Source organism: Spermophilus citellus (assembly GCF_964194105.1).
Source record: "Spermophilus citellus genome assembly, chromosome: 2".
Lineage (NCBI taxonomy): Eukaryota > Metazoa > Chordata > Mammalia > Rodentia > Sciuridae > Spermophilus > Spermophilus citellus.
In genome coordinates, this window is record NC_138183.1 from 149,136,038 (window position 1) to 149,156,319 (window position 20,282).

General features: G+C 37.0%; 1 protein-coding gene across 4 annotated transcripts in view; it reads right to left on the reverse strand.

Moving 5' to 3' along the window:
* Positions 1-16,715, reverse strand: part of TBCEL (tubulin folding cofactor E like) — a 58,667-nt gene extending 41,952 nt beyond the window's left edge. For 3 of the 4 annotated variants that reach the window (XR_014020460.1, XR_014020461.1, XM_081280141.1), the window contains exon 1: positions 16,520-16,715. The gene's annotated coding sequence lies outside the window, so the exon portion shown is untranslated. Of the gene's footprint in view, positions 1-3,344; positions 3,429-16,519 lie in introns of all 4 variants that reach the window. The other variant, XM_081280142.1, reaches the window with a different exon arrangement.
* Between the last annotated feature and the right edge of the window lie 3,567 nt (positions 16,716-20,282).

Sequence of the window (20,282 nt, forward strand, 5' to 3'; positions counted from 1 at the left end):
TCATCAAGCAAGTCAAGTATTTCTCTCTGGGACTCAAACATCTATATCTATAAAATATTAACGTCTACACTATTCATATTACAGGGTTAGTGTGGAGCCCTAAAATATATAAATACATTATTTGGATTAAAGGGCTATTGTAAAGCTCTAAATACAAATGCTATTAATTTTAATCGAAAATTATGGTAAAGTAGAAAGCAGAGGACATAGGAAACTTATGTTCTCTCACTAGCCGGGTACATTTACGCTAGTTAGCTAACCTTTCTACGTTATCTTTTTCACCCATGGATGGTCTCCCTTCAGATTTGCCACAAGAATTTTTTAAAAAGCATGAGTTAATATAGTCATTAAGTTTGGCATATCTCTTAGACCACTATCAAGGCCACTCCCACAACAACTGTGTGAAATCAGTTCTCAAATAGTTAGAACACAATGGATGCTCATGGAGCATGTGTCCATTCACTGAACAAAGTTTCATCTCTATAACTTACCAAAGATTAGACTATAGAATACATTTCATAATTGAGTATATCACAAGTCACCTTGAAAATACAGGACTGTCTTCTGTTTAAAAATCTTCATTTGTAAGCTTAGGGGTAGAGATAATTGGAGTGCCAGATAGTTATTTCTATCTACATCTACATTTGCATAGGAGCGCTCTCTATCCTAATACTCATGGTGTCAACTTTTGAGCTTGGGTTGTGTTCATCTTATGCTTTGGGAACCTTCAGGCTGATCTTTTAAAAAGTAAACATATCACCACCAACAGCAGACAACATAAAGCATATCTTATGCCACTTGGAACAAGCACCAGAGCTCTTATCAAAGGCCTTGTCTCAAGTTGAATGCCAACAGAATCTGTACAAATTGTTTAACAAAAACATCAAAGAAGTTACATTGCTATCTTTCATACAATTGGCAATTCAAAAAGAATTTTAAAAAAATGTGTGGGGAAGGTGAACTCTATCAAAATAATGGTCACTGTGTTTAACTAGCATCTATTATCTGTAGAATTCAGAACCACTGCACTACATAATTCAAGGGCAATAGTCTTAAACACAATTGAATTATAGACAAATTGAGAGTCTACAATGTGGCATGGGCGGCTGAGGCATGAGGATCAAGAGTTCAAAGCCAGTCGCAGCAACTTAATCAGGCCCTAAGCAACTTACCAAGACCCTGTCTCTGAATAAAATATTTTTAAAAGGGCTGGGGATGTGGCTCAGTGATTAAACACCACTGGGTTCAATCAAGCAAGCATGGGTACTTAAAATTTTTTTTCCCTCATGGCAGAAAACAAAACATCTAGCCCCATACTTGAATAATTCTTCCAAATAGCCTGGATTTTTTTTTTTAAATTATTATTCTTAAGACTGAAGAGTGACACCAGGTGCCTTCGCTGGTTCTTTTCCAGAATACTCTACTGCACTAGTTTTCCTGTAATAAAGATGATGCAGTCTTAGATAGATGGATTTTGAATTAGAATTTATGGCTGCAAAATAGATTGGTAATATAAATCTAATCTATCTTTTGGGGCAGTTTGAAGAGGAACAATAGGTGGGGAAGGAGGGCTGAAAACCAAGAAGACTGAAAAATAAGGAAATATAGGGTAGAAAAAAAATCCTTTAACCAGAGCCTTTTAAAAGTTTTTTTAGGTATAGGGGATAATCTATGACTTTTTGGAAATAGCAGGTGTCAAATTTCATCAGTCTACCTCTATAGTTGGCAGAGTTCTAATGCATTTGTAAAATGTTCTGAATTGGTGCTTAAAGCCAAGGAGCCAGGAATCTTGGGTGATGCTGCTTGGTTCCATTAACAAAATGTAGAGTGTGCCTGTGAAAATCTCAAATCCATTGTGTCTCAAGATCCTGACTATAATATCCTCTTGTAAAGTGCTTGGAAAAAATCAGGATAAAGTACAAATTGGAGGATAAGGTGCTCAGGGCACTTTTGCCAGGTGGATAAATATCAGAACAGAACATTCAGCTTCCTAAGTACCCTCAATTGCTATCAAACAATTTATATTTTATGTTCCCACTAAAAGGGTAGATCAAAATTAGTATGATACTCAACACAACTGAAAACAGAAATAGGCCACGTCTGGACACTAACACTGGAAGATATACTAGATCCAACCTTGTGGTCTCATGCAACATCAACATTTCACAAGGAAACAATGTGCAGTAGTGTATTTCATAAAGTATAAATACTACCAGCCTCACTTACAACTCCCAAGAGATATAAATACTATGCCACAGAATGCCAAAATATAAATTTTAAATCTTATAAAAATAGATTTACCGGATTGTATATATATCTAGACTATCTCCAGAGTGAAAAAATAGAAATGAGTAAAAGTAGTACCAACAGCTGACTCCAGAGAAAAGAAATGAAGAAGAAGGGTAGAAAGATTCGCTTTTCAATGTCTACCCTTTGAAATCTTGAACTCACCATATTCAAAACTCATCTTTTCACAATGGAAAATATTGTAATGTATCTGGAAATACCATAATATTTTGTTACACAATTTTTTATTTCCTCATTATTGTAAAGTTTTTATGCAAACAATTCCAACTTGGAATTTTTGTATGTAGAATATACAACATTATAAAAATTTTTAAAGGAACTGGGGAGGAAGAAAGTAGAAAATAAAACGGATGGCCAAACAGAGATAATTTTGTAAAACAGAATGAGGAAAGTAAAAGCAAGCAGAAACAAAACACACCCAAGCCTCAAAACCAAACTAGAATGAAACTAAGAGGAAGGGCTGAGATGAATAGGGAAGATTCTGTGTTCTGCTATTCTTCACCATGGCTTTAACAAGGACAAAACAAAAGCTCCACTATGGATTGTACACAAAGAGCTGGAAGAATACCCTCAGGCTGCAGTTTGCCTTTGCACACCAAGTTAAATGTGTCAACAAAAGCTACCCAATTTTATCCAAATTTTTCTGTCTATAGGTCACCTCAGACTGTAGAGACAACGAGGAACAGAGCTGGGCTTCAAGCATCAGGAAGCCATTCTGCAGATTTCAATATACTAGAAGAGTAGACAGTTGGGAACTGATTTACAATTTGTAAAAGAAACAACAATAATTCAAACATCATTAATTTAGGATGAGGCTAAATCTTCAAAAGAGTATTCATAGTTTCTATAAAAGGAAAATATTCTCAGGTAGTTTAATATTACTTTCAGTTTCATTTACATACAACGAATCAATCTTATCTATTCATCAGAGTAGGGTGAAAAAAACTACACTCAAAAAGCTGCCTGCCAATCTTTTGCCAATAATATTTGTAAACAAAACAGGTTAAACATTTTGTCTATAGGCTCCACAATTTCACCTTTAGGTTCCTTTGTTGAGATGATACTTCATGTCAGTGATTTTTTTTTCTGTACTTAGGTGTCTGTTTCCTTCACAAAACAATCTGAGAATGAGATTATTTACCAATTATTTAATACAAAATATAGTCAACAAATACATTTAGTATTATATATCTGCCATTTCTTTCTGTATTTTACCAACTGATCCCAATTTGGCTTATTCACCCATTCATTTATGTACAAAATATGTGATCTCACAGAGCTTACTTCAGCTGAACAAGCATGTACCAGATGCTGAATTTCTGTCAAACACTGTGCTAACCCTGAAGAAAGGGAGAATGAATAAAATCCAAACCCTGTCCTCAGGACATCAACAATCTAGAAGGAAATATACCAGATGATACATACCTAAAATATAAATTATGATTAAACTTTTGGAAACATGATGAATTAAGTAAGTAAATCCTGAGGCTCTGTAAAAGATGAATATTAAATTACAGGGTGGGAAGAACATTCAGGCACAGGAGACAATGGTAAATGAAGGCACAAGAGATCTAAAACATGGGTCATCAACAGTAGCTAACGCATAAAATACATATGTTGGCCCATTGGGGAGGCAGGAGATTCAATGGTAGAGGTAATAGGGCTGGGGATATAGCTCAGTTGGCAGAGTGCTTTCCTTGTATGCACATAGGCCTTGGGTTCAAACCCCATTACCACCAAAAAATAAAAAAATAAAAAGGTAGAGGTAACAGCAATCAGATCATAACCAACCTTATTCGGGCTGAAATAAAAGTAAGAAAATTTTTGATAGATCACTATGATTGTAGTGCAAGGATGGAGATTACTGATCTTTATATGCAGAATACAGAGAAGTCAAAATGATGAGAAATTTAAAATCCCTGAAGGATAGGGCAATTAGGAGTTTGTTCATCTTAGGAGAAGCAGTTTCAGTAAGTCAAGGTGGTAGAAACCACAGTAGAGGGAGTTAAAGAAATAAATAAGTGCAGACAATGAATGAGTATGAACTAAATTTTGAGAGGCTTAGATGAAAGTGGAAGAGTGGGGAGAGCTTATACAGGAAAACCAAGGGTTAAGAGTTTTTTTGTGTGTTTTTTTTTTAAAGACAAAAGAGGATATAGGCTAAATCTGGGGTGAGACTGGGGGTTCAAGGGAGACTGGAAATAATTAACAAAACAAAACCTGAGGAGGAATATCACCTGCATATATTCAAAGAATCTCTTAGGATTACTAACTTTCATGTCTTTCTGGTTTTTGTTTGTTTGTTTTGGTGTGTGGGGAGAGAAATTTGGTTTTTTCTTTTGTTTTAGCCCATTTAACTTTCATTTTGTAGACTCCTCTTTTAACCTCATCCAAAGAAACCTTTATTTTTGAATGATTCCCCATTGGACCCAAACCCTGAAAGATACTTGTACATTTAGGTAATTGGAATTTTTGTTTTCTAAATAAGCATTTCTGATCCTCAGCATAAGTGTATCCCCAATAAAACAGAATAACTCAGGAAAAGTATATGTTATATATGTTCCCTCCAAGAAAGATTAAATAAATCAAAATATAAAGTTCTGTTAATCAACTGCTTTTTAAGTATTTGCTTTTAAAAAATACAACATCCAATGAGTTTTCAAAAATTTCCAAGTGAATATATGCAAGCAATAACTACAGCAAAACCTGTAACCCCCATCATGTAGTATCCCTTTTTATTAGCTAAGGATATAAATAAGTGTTACCAACAGCTTTCATGTCTAAAGCATATTTAGAGCCACAGCTATACCCGAAGACATCAGTGACAGATTTAGCAAGGTCACTGAGCATGAGGAAGCACCTTATGGTGTACACCCTTCCAAACCACTCTTTCCAGGCTATGTAGATACACTTAATTTTATACAGATTGTTGTTTTTAGATATATAGTTTTATCATCTGTTTTTTCCTATACAGCTTGTGACAAACCTTCACATTAATAACTATCCACCTATTTTGAAAGTTTGTAAAGTATTTCAGTAGTAAAGTGAATTATGTATTATAAAGAACCTGCAATTCTATTTCAGTTACTGCCCTTGAGCATTACGTAATGTATCCAAGTGGATGTCTCCTTTAGGTAAGAAGGAAAACAAAATCTTTTGAAACTATTCTGTATGATTATAGTTAGCCAATTCACTAACTTAACTTTTAGCATTCCAAGTGCAAAACAAGTCTAGCTGATAAAATTCATTATCATAACACACCAGGCCACCATGATTTCACACCCTAAGGACCACCCTGTTTCTCAAAGTCTCTTTCTCAACTGTATACTACATGGCATTTAAGTGTAATAATGTGGCACATCAACTTTTCCTGGTAGAAAATTAAAAGTAATTTAAAAAACCAACACTTCAGATGAAATGTGAGTTCAGACTCTTCCTGATCATTCTTATTGATCTACTACTACTATCTTTTCCTACCATGGCACCATACTTCTTGAAAGTATCAAAAACAGTGGAGTTTCTACCCAAAATTCTTAATTTCATTGCATTAATGGCATCATCAGTGACAAATATAGCCTCAGAGCTGTCAATGACTTCTAGTAAAGAATTATACTACATTTAAGGCACATTGAACACTGGACAAAGAGACAAAGTTTTCTCATCTACAATTGCACATTAGCAAATTCAGCTACTCCCAAGCTCGCAGTCCACTATACAAAAACAGAGTACCTGAAATTCTAATCTAAAGGCTTCAACCCAAAACCTTAATTATTTTATTAGAAATTTGAGAAAAAAGTTAAATACTGCTATTTATACTGAAGTATTTCTTTGTGTGAAAATGTTTCTAAACACATATGATTTTCATTGTCCAAAATTGTTGTCTTAAGCCAATTGTCCATATCCCTGCTAAATTAGGGATTCTGAAATATAGAGCAAAAACACATAGCAGACACAACAATCACAACAAAAATGACTTAACATTCACAACACCCTTTACTTCAACAGCTTCCCCCAACCCACACTCAACTCCTTCATAAATTAACATTTACCCCTACCTTTCTATCTGGCCCAGATTTGATTTGGAAAAATTCCAAGGCTTTGTTGTGTTACTTATGCAAAGCAGAATTAGACACATTTACTCTTGAAATGATGTTTCCAAACCAAGTATCTCCACCCTGAGATTAACAATCATTTTAAAGCCTAGTCATTTTCCACAACCACTCTCTTAAAGAGACAAACTGCCACTTGTCTGTTTACAGGAGAGGAAACTGAGGGCACTTGCTCAGTTTTCTATGGCCCAATCAGCATGCTATATTATGCTCTCCACATCTCTAATCTGTTTAGTCCTGCTGTTTTTATTAAAAATGAAACATTTCAGGCTGGGGATATAGCTCAGTTGGCAAAGTGTTTGCTTTCCAAGCACAAGGCCCTGGGTTCAATCCCCAGCACCACAAAAACAAACAAAAATTTCATACCAACAGCATATAGACCACCATAAATTCTAGAAGTATAACTTATTAAAATGTATGAAAATCATTATAGCCAAAAAACTAAGAAGCATTTCTACTGCCTAATCTAGTTACAAAAGGGGGGGAAATTATTCTCAACTTTTTTTGTCTTTCCACAAGGCAATGAATTTTTTTTTCTTAAATGGATTAGGTTTCATCAGAAGAAAACTACATGTATATTTTCTTTCAGCTGTGAACACGCAAGTTTAAGGTCATTATCTAGCTGTTTACAGAATGGATTACCCTACTATCTCTGCTCTACAGAAGCCACCATGTTAAGGCAAGTCTCATTAGCAACAAACTATTAGTTTATCACTCTGCTTTCTAGAGGTGATTACCAACCACTCTAGCTAATAACCAGGGATTCCAGATGTTAAACCATCAGTTATGCAGAAAGGCTATGAAAGTTTACACATAAAAAAAAAGTTACTAATCCCTTCCACATTTACTGCTAATGGCATAATATGCCCAACAGTAATAAGTGCTGATTCTGGATCTAAAATGTCTGGAAGTAAATCCTGACTGATCCCACTACTGTGTGTGACAGTGGGTAAGTTACTGAAGTTTTTCAGGTCTCCATTTCCTCATCCATAGGAAGGGTAATGAATGGTTCCTAACTGGAGAATGAAAGAAGAAAATATAGGCAAAAAGTATTTAGCACAAGAAAGCACAAAATACTAGTTTACTGTTACATCTACTAACCCTATTATTACTACCATCAATATCCAATGAATATAGCAGCTGAATGTAGGGTGAGAAGACTTGTGGTTTTTGTTAAATAGATTTGGTCTCATTTGTTTTAAGGGCTGGGGACTATGCTAATTAATGCCAACTTAATGAGTCATCACAAAATAAAATATCTGATATTTATGGCATGCCTCCTTACATAGAAGATCTCACCAGTATCTCTCTGCTTATCTGAATTTTATGTATACTGCAACATCCCATTCAAAATATACTTGAGAGATGAGACTTTTTCAGATACCTCTTGCCTTAAAGATGTTTCCTTTTAGCTGAGCTCATGGTAGCTACTACCTAAAATATTCAGTGGGCAAATAATCACATATTGGCCTGTCATCTTTTCATTTTTGGCCCATATACTCCACATTATTAAAGTCATGCATTGTGATGTAATTTTCATGTGTTTATTTGTATCCTCAGACCAGACAGTTTTTTTGACAATAAGAATCATACATATCCTAACACTTCTATGTATCTATCATAGACTGGAACTTTGCACATAATTGGAAACTAGTATATGTCCTAATGATAGGTTTTCTAGTCACTTTTATTGTTCATAGCAAATACATTTTATAAAATATAAAAACTGTATTTATTAATAAACTCTACAATCAAACATAGAATTACTATTTAATTCAGCAATTATACTTCTGGGAATATACCCAAAAGAATCAAAAGCAAGTAGAACAGATAGTTACACCATTATTCACAATAGCCAAAAGGTAGAAAAAAAAAATCCAAGTGTCCATCAGTGCGTAAAGGGCTAAGCAAAATGTCATACATACATACAATGGAATATTATTCAACTTTAAAAATGAGGAAATTCTGACATAAGTTATAACGTATTTGACATTATACTAAAGGAAATAAGCTAGATACAAAAGGACAAATACTGTATAACTGTACTTACACGAGTTTAAAACAAAGTAATCAAATTCATGGAGACAGAAAGTACCAAGGTTGGTTGCCAAGAAGGTGGGGAGTGGGGAATGGAGATTAATGGGTACTGAGTTTCAGTTTGGAAAAATGAAAAAATTCTGGGATTGTGGTGATGGTTGTATAACAACGTGTACATACTTAATGCCACTGAAGTAAATACTTAAAATAGTTAAAATGGTAAATTTTAAAATGGTTATTTTACTATAGAAATATTTATAAAAAAATAAATAAATAAAGTAGATGGTATAGAAAAATATGTATTAGGCCAAGTCCAAAGTTTCCAGTTCTAATCTCGGGCACCCTTATGAAATTAATGCAGAAAATTCACTTGAGGATTTTAAACCATGAGTGAAGAATGAAGTAGCCAAGTCTCCATAAGTGAATTTAGTGGGAGATTTGATTTATGACATATATAATCTTCACTTATCTTTTTCTTTGAATCCTTTACCAATGTTCATGAGAAGAAATGTTAATAAATGAATAAAGGGACTAACCTTTTGAAAAAATATGTGCCCTTATAAAACTTTGTTATACTCAAACATTTATCCATGAATTAAATACCAATACTATGATTATCATCACTTTTTTATAATCAAAACATTTTTAAAATCTATAAAGGGAGTTGGTCAGTAAAATGAAAAACTTTTGATCAGACATTAAAAACATAAGACATAAGACAGAAATGGGAGTGGAGGGCATTTGCAGCATACCTATGAAGGAGGGGCACTTGCAGCATAGTAAGAATAACTCTTAAAAATAATTTCAAAAGGTGAAAGTTCAAAGGAAAATGGACAATAAACATAAATATTTAATAGATAATAACACTGAAATGGCTATTAAATATATGTAAAAGATGCCCGATTTCAGTAATGTTCAGAGACAAAAATTGAAGTAGTGATGTATTATTTCAAATAAGTTGGCAAAACTTTAATGACTCTGACAATACCAAGTGTTAGGATGTGGAAGAACAGGAACTCTCACACTACTAGAGTATAAATTTGAAGACACTTTGGAAAACAACATGTCTTGAGTTGAAGACGCACATACTCTCTCATACAGCAATTCTACTCTCAGAATGACCGCTACTGGAACTTGTAAATGTGCACCAGGAGATAAGGACAAGAATGCTGATAACAGCTTTGTTTGAAATTGCAGAAATCCTGGGGTAAAAACCCCTTACATTTAAGAAACAATAATTGCATATATTACAACATATTCATAAAACAAACAATTGGTAGTTCATTAAGCCTGTTTCCTCATCAACATGAATGATTTAAAAAGCAATGCTGAATGGGTGAAATAATTAATCACAAGAATATGTGCAATTTCATTTATACTGAGTTTAAATTTTGAAATTTAAAATTAACTGATAATTAATCTTCCATCTTCTAATTTAATTTAGGGTCAGATAAATATTTAATAAAAATAAAACTATAAAGAAAAGTCAGAAAATAATAACACAAAACTGAGAACAGTGGCATCCTTTCAGGTTGAAGGTGTACATCAGGAGAGGCACACAGGGGACACAAACAGAACTCAGTCCCTCTCCAAATCTGCTCCTCCTATGCTCACTCCCATCTCAGAAATTACATCTAATCCCTCTTTTCCTCTCACACTCCCATGTGATTATCAGGCCGACCCATCCACACATCTATAACATCCCAATTCCTCCCATTCTTTCCTTCTCTTACTTTGCTCTAGTCCAAGCCAGGACTGCTGCAACAGCCCCCTCCCTGGTCTCTCCTAACTTGTACAATTCTCCACAAAGCAGCCAAGTCGTCTTTTCAAAATTTAAGTTAAATTGTGTCTTTTTAAAATTCAATGGCTTCCTTTCCCATTTAGAATAAAATCCAATCTCTAGCATATTCTTCAATTTATCTGCTCTCTCTAATATTTTCCTCCTTCCACACTTTTCCTAGCTCACAAGGCTTCAGACTCCCTGGCTTTCTACTTCTCAAACTTGCCAAGCTAATTTCCCCCTTTCCTGGCTCTTGGCAGAGTTGCTTCAATTCAGCATGAGTCTCAAATGTAAACCCAAATGTCACCTTCTCAAAGTCTGCCTCTGATCACCTAATCAAAAATGGCACCACTACCACTATCTATCACTCATTATCGCTTCATTCTTTCTTTGAAGTTTGAACCATGATCCATTCATTTGGTATTTAAGGTCCCTCTCCACCAGAATTTAGTTCCACAAAAGCAGGAACCCATTAGTCCAGTTTAGTGTACACTGGACAAGTGTTTGTTGGATGAATGAAAAGGTAAACTTTATTTAATAGACATGAAGTAGTATTATTTAATAATGAAATGAAAATCAAGTACACCAAGGAAGAGTGTGGCAGACTGGGGAGAAAGAAAAATTTTGGAAAATCACTGGAAAGGCATTATCCAGAGAATAGTTTTAAACAATCCTTTTTGTGAGAGCACTTAACACATCACATTTCTAAGAATGATTAGTAAATTAACAATAAAAGTTTCATACAGCCACAATCTCTTGATTTCAGAAATGTGTCACCTGCTTAAATCACCTTTTTAGAATAGTATTGCAGTTAAAAGCGTGAGCTTTGATTAATTCCAGGTTCATTATGGTTGCTGTGTAATTTCTCCAAGTTACTTACCTGTCTATGCCTGTCCCCGTATTTATAAAATAAAGGTATCAATAGCTATTTCATAAGGTTAATGTGAAAATTAAATGAAACAAAAGTTTTTTAAATGAAATCATCTAGTGTCTAGCATAAGTTGTAATTACTAGTGGCCAATAAGTTATAATTACTATTGTGAAAGCTGAAAATGGCAAAGTCCAGACAAATATGGGAGCTGACAGAAGGCAAACACCAACATCCTCTCTCTCTAGTACAGGTGGACTAATTATTGACAACATACTGGGGATATAATATATGCCACAACTAAATTCTATTCCTGAGAGACAAATGTACACAAAGGTAATGCATTGTAAGTGTACACAAAGCATACTGAGAACACAGAAGGTCAGTCACATGTAGAACTGAAACTTAGGACAACAGTGGAAATTTGCTAGATGAAAAAGTGGAGGAAAACACATATACAGGTACAACTAAAAAGATAGAAACATACTGTAGATGATGTGGAGAGCTGTTGGAGGGGACTGGCTAGGCCAGATGGTAAGGACCTATGTCCTCTGGAAGTGTGCATTTTATTCTTTGAGCAGTGGTAAAACTAAGGGAAAATAACATTCTAATTTAATACCAACCTTTCTCAAAAAGACCAAACACCTAGCCAGGTGCAAAGGCACATGCCTACAATCCCAGAGACTTGAGAGACTGAGGCAGGAGGATCACAAGTTTGAAGCCAGTGTCAGCAACTTAGTGAGGCCCTAACAACTTACCCAAACACTGTCTCAAAAAATAAAAAAGCACTGGGGATATAGCTCAGTGGTAAAGTGATTCCGGGCTCAATTCCCAATGCCAAAAAAGGAAAAGAAACAAAAAAGGAAGGAAGGAAGGAAGGACAAAAACACCTTTATGACTTTAAACAGCACAAACACCCATGATCTACTAACCCAAAACAGAAAACATTGCAAGCCTGACTTCTGGAAACCATATGAACCATCTGCTTTTTAACAATCACTGACCTAGAACCTATTCGTGCAACCCATATCTCATTACCGTGATGACACCGATGCTAGTGGTCATCATCATAACAGCAGCAGATAAAAATCTACTGAGAGCCTACTGCGTGTTATGTGCTGTGTTGCTTTGCATGTACCATCTCAATTAATTCCAACAACACCCTCATAAGAGATACTATTAATCCTGTTTTACAGGTTGGAAAATAGAAGTTCAGTGAGGTTACAGTCACAGGATTCAAGTCTAGGCTGACTTCAAAGCCTTAAAATTAAACCATCCTGAACTATGATACTGCTCAATTCATTAACTTCACTTGCTCAAAAATCAAGTGTGTGTACCTATTATCATTTAAGGCATCATGCTAATCAGTGATTTTTAAATTTTATTGAACAGAAGAGTCACCTGGGCAGTTTGCTAAAATACAGAGTCCTAGGTGCCACCAGAGATTAAGGTTCTATAAGTCCAGGGCAGAACTCAGGGATATGCATTTTTAGTTAAGTCTAGTTATTCTGATTCACTAGGTCTATGACCTATGTTCCAATAGACCCTATGCTAGATGTCCTCAAGAATCAAAGATATTTGAACCCTGTCACCTCCAGATATTTATGATCTAAAAGAGGTAAAAATAAGGCACACAAACAATACAATCAAGAAAGACTTAAAATAGGTTAGACCTCAAGAATGTGACCCCACTGATAAAATTTAATGTGAGCAATTCTTTCCAGATTAATGTGCCTTTGGTTCCAAATAATATGAACTCATCTTCAACTGAAAGTAACATTATTAAACTAGTCAAATACATATCCTATACATTTACTTATTAAATATTAGGCAAGGTACCATTTGACAATGCAGAAGAGGCTGTGTGACAACTTTTCAAAGGAAAAGGTCTCTAACTTTGTTCCCCAACATTCATTAATGTTTACTATAAATTAATACTGTTTTTATAAGAGTCTAACCTATTTTAGAAGAGGGTTATCTTAATGAAATGAGGATAAACAGGATTTCACAAAGAAAGGGAACACACTTTGTTATATACCAAGCAAGATATAATGATTAGAGAGACCTTGGTAGGAAGAGGATCTGTTTTTGGAAATGAAATGTCAGGGAAAAAAAATTGAGAAAAGCTGCAGGGGGTCCTCAACTACAACCTAAACAGTATGGGCTTTATGTATTGCTGGCACTGGAAGGCACTAATGGCTTTTGAGGAGAAAAATGAAGTAATCACAGCAATATTCTCTGGAAGAATACTCTCATGAAGCTATGTGAAATCAAGTAGCATTAGAATAACAGACAATGGGAATTGTTGGGGTATTACTGTGCTGATCCGCAATAAAAAACATAAATCAGAACAGGGTAGGCTGAAAAAGGGAGTAATGGTAAATCTTAATGTCTAAACACATGTAGGACAAAGGCAACAGTCACCGCTAAAATGATTTCTTCACCTATTAAACCCAAATTGTAACACTGTCAATTTCACATTACTTTTCAGAACTTTTTCTTACATTACAGAATAGGTCCAAAATATATCAAGAACTCACTTATTTAAAACATAGCCCAGGACTATGAAATGAATAATTAGGCCTAAATAGCCAAAATACATGTCATATAGTTTAAACACTAAGAGGAAAATAAGTATTTTATGTGTATTTAAAACATCATTCAAAGCAACACAATCCCATTTTACACAAAATTCTGATAAATATTAAGTGTCTGATTTCCAAAGCCACAATAGTGTGGAAGCAAAAATTACAAGGGGAAAAGAGCCTGCTGTATGTCTAAGTCAAAAGGAAAACTGAAAACTAAAAAACAAAACAAACAAATGAAAAAAAAACACACACACAATCACTCAGAATAAGTTCTCCACATTGTTTATTGACACGTACACACAATTCCCAGAAAATGAAATCAGTGAGATCTTCCTTAATGTTCCAAACACCTACCAAAAAAGAAAATCTTTTTTAAACATTCTTTAAAGCTATATTTTAAAACAAATATTTACCTGATTAAAAGAGATAAATTTCTGAAATGTTTGATACATACCAATATAAAGTCTCTCCTCTACAACCAAGACATAGTCAAGAGTTAAAAAGAAAGATATATTTTATCACCCACAAAGTTTGAAGACAATAGAAAGCTTTCATAAGGCATCAAGTAAAGAATGTGTCCCCACTGATAAAATTTAATGTGAGCAATTCTTTCCAGATTAATGTGCCTTTGGTTCCAAATAATATGAACTCATTGTCAACTGAAAGTAACATTATTAAGCTAGTCAAATACATATCCCATACATTTACCTATTAAAATTAGGCAAGGTATCATTTGACAATGCAGAAGAGGCTGTGTGAGAACTTTTCAAAGGAAAAGATCTCTAACTTTGTTCCCCAACACTCATTAATGTTTATTATGAATTAATACTGTTTTTCATAAGGGTCTAACCTATTTTACAAACAAAAAATCAATTTGTAAATGATTCAAAGTTATTCCTAAGTTTATGAAATATACTAAAGCCATGAACTTTATACATTTAAATATAGAACAAAAAGTATAAAACATAACAATTACTGGAGTGAGAAGATTCAAGATGTTTTTAAGTAACAGAAAAGCAAAACAGTGTATCTTTATAATGATAGCAGTGAAATAAAACTTCCTTAACTATGACTAGGAGACAAAGTGGCTAATGAAACTACGCCTCTCATATTTCTCAGATGCAGCAAAGGACAGAGAAAATTAAGAGGCACAGACACACAATTTTGTTGAATGATTGGGAAACACTGATATGTCAAATATTATGATTGTAATACTTCAAGAAACAGGGATCAAATATGTTATATGTTATAAACATCTAACTAACTGAAACAAACATTTATACCTGGCAGCCCTACCCCTGTCCCCAAAACTCATCTTGGAATCATCTTTGTTCTCTAAAAGCGCAGAATATGGAGACACTGACTAATCAAGAAACGTGCCTAAATTGTGGATGTGTAACCGACGTGATTCTGCAATCTGCATTTGGGGTAAAATTGGGGGTTCATAAACCACTTCAATCTAATGTATGAAATATGATATGTCAAGAGCTTTGTAATGTTGTGAACAACCAATAAAAAAAAAAACATCACTTTTCAATCTGCAAGTGGAGACCCATAAATCAATTTGGTGTATTTCAGTCAGTATGTTTCTAAATGAAAGAAAATGGAATAGAAATTACCAGAATGCACGTGTAATAAGGGTAAAGGTTGAATTACTTTAAAATCATATGTAGATATGTACTAGATCACAATGTAAAATGCATTGTGCGGTATATATATTTTTTTTTTTATTTAAAGGAAACAAACTAAATTTGAAAGATACCACCCCAGATATCCAGTCTAATGTCTCAGGACCCAAAGACTGCGTGTTTTCTTAGTCTTCAGCACTTATTCAAACTCTCCTGGCTCAAGATGAATCCGTGGAAACCAATTTAAGAGCTCCATGGCAGCATGAAGAGAACAGAGACAAACCCCTGCTAGGTCTTTACTGGGCACTGAATGCATTCTCAGCTTTCCCAAACAGCCCTAGATGGTGCCTACAAGCTCCCTGTAGCTTAGCAACCTTCAGAGTAAAGCTCCTCCTTCCTGCACTGACTGTAAACAGTTCAACTCTTCCAACCAACTTTCAACTATAACTTCTGCCATCACTATGTCCCAAGAAAAGATACTGTGGAATGTCTTCCTAGTAAAGGACCTAGAACTCTGTATTCCCATTCTCAAAACAAGAAGCTCCAAACATCCGTAGTCCCTGCAAGATCCCAGGTCAGGGTTCGCTCCTGCCAGCCTCCACTTTATTCCACCCCCCTCAATCTCGGAATCTCCCAACTTGGGGCAAATATATTCTACCAAAAGCCCTGGTTAAACTACCACATCCTTTTATCAGTCCCTGGAAGGGTCAGGCCTGGTGCACCAGGAGCCTAGGGATGGCCGCCCTTTCCCAGCAAACCTCCCTCGGGACACGTCCTCTATTTTGTTTTCTTTTCTTTAATTCAGTAGTTCAGAGACAAGTTTCCTAGACCCCCGGCAGTCCCAGACACGTCCGTCTCCTACCAGGTAGGGGCATCTCCCCAGGCTTCAGGCCTCGGGGCACACTGAGCAGCCAGGATTCTCGGACCTCGGGGGCTCCGCACACGTCCCCTCCCACCTGGGACCGGCCTCCGCCCCCCGCCCAGGCCCCTCCCGCTCCGCCAGAGCCCAGCAGGCCCCGCCGTCCGCCGAGCCCCGGGGCAGGCCTCCCACCCCGCAGCTGCCCCGGCAACGCCGCTCGACCCGAGTGTCCCCCGAGCTTCCTCTCACTGCGCCCCCAGGAGTGGCCCTCCGCGCCCCGGCTCCGGAGGGGAGCGCCGCGGCCTCGAGAGCCCGGCGGAGCCGGCGGGCCGGGCTCACTCACCCCTCAGCCCGGGAGGCGGGGGAGCTGCTGCGGCGGCTCCTCGGGCTGCGCCTCTCCTCCCCCCTCCCGGCCACCGCCGTCACCGCCGCCGCTCAGCCTCCGGCTTGCTCCCGGCGGGCCCGGGCCCGGCTCCGCTTCACCTCGTCCCCCACTCTGGCCGCCGGAGCCCGGTGTCCTGCATTGACCCGGAAGCAGCTTTCCCGGCCCAACAACAACACGTGACCCCGCCGCACGTGTCACGTCCGCTGCGTGAATGGGAGGGGGCGCCGGAGGAGCAGGTCCTCCCAACCAAGCCAGGGTTGCCATGGCGACGGAGATGCCTGTCAGGGCCAGAGCTTCAGCAAAAACACACCCTACCTCCTCCTGCTCTTCCCTCTACCTTCCACGGTGAGGGGAAGGGACACCCCCAGGTGCAAAAGAGTACAGATTGTCACTCCCGAATGAAAGGGGGCAGGTAAGAGCAGAGCCTCCTTTAGAAAGGAGCTTTGGACAGAACCTCTCCACACCCACCTGGAATCTTGGCCTGGCTTTGGCACTGATGAACTCAATGACACTGATAGAGTCACTTCCTCTTTCTGGCTTTAGTGGCCTCATCCATACCAGAAGAGACCTGACTGTAGTATCATAAGATCCCATGCTCTTAAGCATCATGGTGTGGCAAGATGTGGGGCAGTCTGAACTTCTGTGTCCTCTTCCCATACCTGTGGCATCTGAGGCTTCCAACACCAATGTAGTAATCACAGCTTTCATTTGTTTAGCACCTTATGGCTACAGCCAGTGCACATATGCAACTTTTGATCTTTACAACTCTCCAAAGAATATGTTATCGAATTGAAAACTGAAGTTCAGAAGATAAGTATTTGCCTAAAGACCTTGCAGTTAGTAAAAATGACCAGGCTGAGATATGAATGCAGGTCAGGGTGACATCAGAGAACATACACTTCCCATTATGACATGTTATTGCTCCAGCTCCATATACATTATATCTGACTGTTGGGATGTGGTTGATTGCATACTTTCTTATACATTTCTTCTATAGGATCATTCATAGAATAGGAATGATGCTGTCTGATCCTGATGAGAACTCAGCCTTGTACGGACATGTCAACATGTCAACATATTGAAGAGGAATATATACATTCATAGATGTGTGTGTTTTTCTGTGGTGTGTGTCAGTGAGGTGGTGGGGGGAATGTGACATCCAATGGCCTCTTACTATCACCAGTTCCTGAGGACTTGCTTTGAACCTTGTTTTGTTTTGTCTTACCTGGTAGGTAGGGCTTACAGGGGTTGAGAGGGGAAAGTAAATCCAGAAGGAACTAGCTAAAGAAAACTGCTCTGTTAGAGGGGAGGAAGAACCAAGCAACTTGGCTGACATGGCTCACCTGGGGTGCTTTCCTCCTCCTTCTGCAAAGAATAAAGTACCTTTCTGTCACCTTAAGAATTAATGACTTTGGGACCACTGGTATCAATGACATGGCCATAGCCAAAAGTAGCCCCGGAAAAATGAGAAAATCAGAGTGAAATATACAGAGAGGAGAAAGACCTGGGGGGATTACCTGGTTATTCTGATGACAGACTTACTTGTCATCTTAGAGACCTTTGAGGACACCCCAAAATACCTAAAAGTCTAGATGTCTTGTGAAGAATTAGGAAGAACTATAAATCATTAGGGTTTTTTTTGGCAGGATGTAACTGGGGATTGAACTCAGGGACGCCCAACCACTGAGCCACATTCCCAGCCCTGTTTTGTATTTTATTTAGAGGCAGGATCTCACTGAGTTGCTTAGCACCTCGCTTTTGCTGAGGCTGGCTTTGAACTTGCAATCCTCCTGCTTTAGCCTTCTGAACTGCTGGGATTATAGGTATGTGTCACTGCTACAGGCAAGTCATTACTGTTAACAAATAATACATGCAAGGTATATAAATACATACATGAGTATTGAATGTGACCGGGTGTGATTGGTTATGTATTTGTTTCTTTGAAATACCCTTTAGTCATTTCTCTCTTTTGTACCCATCTCTCCCCTAAGAGAGCAAACTCCTAAAGACAAGATCAATGTCTCTACCTGTCTCCTGTCCATATCCCCAAGACAGCCAGAATTATCTTTCTAAATTTGTATCTGATTATGCAACTCCCTGGAGCTTAAAACCCTTCCAAGATTCCCTATGGCACGTAGGATAAAATCCACAATCTTTAACTTGCTTCTCAAAGTTCTTTATAACCTAGATAGACCCTGCTGATTTTTCAGCCTTGTCTCTCGCCTCTGTCCATTTGATTTGGTAGCCTCATTAGTCATATGGGGCTATTCAAATTTTAACTAAGTTAGAATTTCATTTCCTCAGTCACATGACACTACTCTCATTTTGGGTGTGACTGGTGGCTGTCATATTAGATAGAGCACAGTTCTATAGGATGATGCTTTTCTATATTCTCAAATCTCCATGTATGATATATTCTATAGGAATTCCTCTTACTAAGCCATTTGCTTGAAACATTCTTCTTACTCCTTGAGATGGAAAATTATATATAATTGCTTATTTTCTTGTTGACTTCTTGATGAGTATGTGAACTGTAGTGAAGGCAGAAACTAAATCTATGGGATTCATCACTGACTCTCCATTATTTCTAAAGTGCTGTCATTTAGAGGAAGGAAAAAGTAAATATCAAACAAAATTTAAAGGAAGCAACAGAAAGGAAAATTCTGGTTATTTTATTAAAAACTGTTTCTAATTTGATCTTTTTGACCAACAAGCAGCAATTTCATATGATTCGACACAACAATAAGGAAGAACTTGGAGATGCTTTAGTCAGTTCTAGTGAATTTGCTATCATTGGAATAGGTTAATCAAAGGCCGAATCTATGAGATTAATGTATAAATAATTCCTGGATCACCTAGACTGATTGACTAATTATTACTGAGATTCTAAGCTCAACTGATTCTCTAATTCAGGGTTTACCATGACCTAAAGACAATCATAGCCTCTTTCTGAGTATTTACTGTGCCAGATGCTGCTTGAGATACTTACTTCCTTTAACCTCACAATGTTCTTATGCAGTATATTTGGTACTATGGGGTTTTCCAAGTGAGACCCAGCAATATACAGCTAAAGGGCAGAGACCAAATTCATGTTTAGATCAGTCTGACATCAAAATCTGAGTTCCTAAAAACCCTGTAACATTGGGGCATAGTTCTATTATGAGGTTTCAGACAGACATTTGCAGGTTCTCTTAACTCAATAAGTGCTTGTTTTATAACAATTGTATGTCTTGCACTTTATAGCTGAAGGCTCTTCCCATGTAGATAAAGGGATAAGGACAAAATCTTGTGAGAGTGCAATGTGAATGTCAGTACACAGATAGGAAGACGGGGAAAGAAAAAAGGCAGCTGCTTATCATGAAAGAATGATGGTTTGGAAAATTAAAAGACTTTAATTCCTGTTCTGGTTGTTTCACTAACCAGCTGTGTCTCTTGAACATTTTGGCCTCAAACCATTATCTAAAATTAACTACCATGATGGACCACCTGAAATTATGTGTAATTTATTATATATGTTACTATTACGCATACTTTACACATATGTATTTTAAAGAGGAAGTATCATAGATTCCACCAGATTGATAAAGAAATCATGACCCAGGAAAATGTAGAATACATCACCCCTTTAAATTTTGTCATTTTCAGATTCTGTATTTTATTTTTGTCAACATTATTGACACATTTTTTTCAGGAAATGGGCTGTTATGCCAAGCTTAGTGAT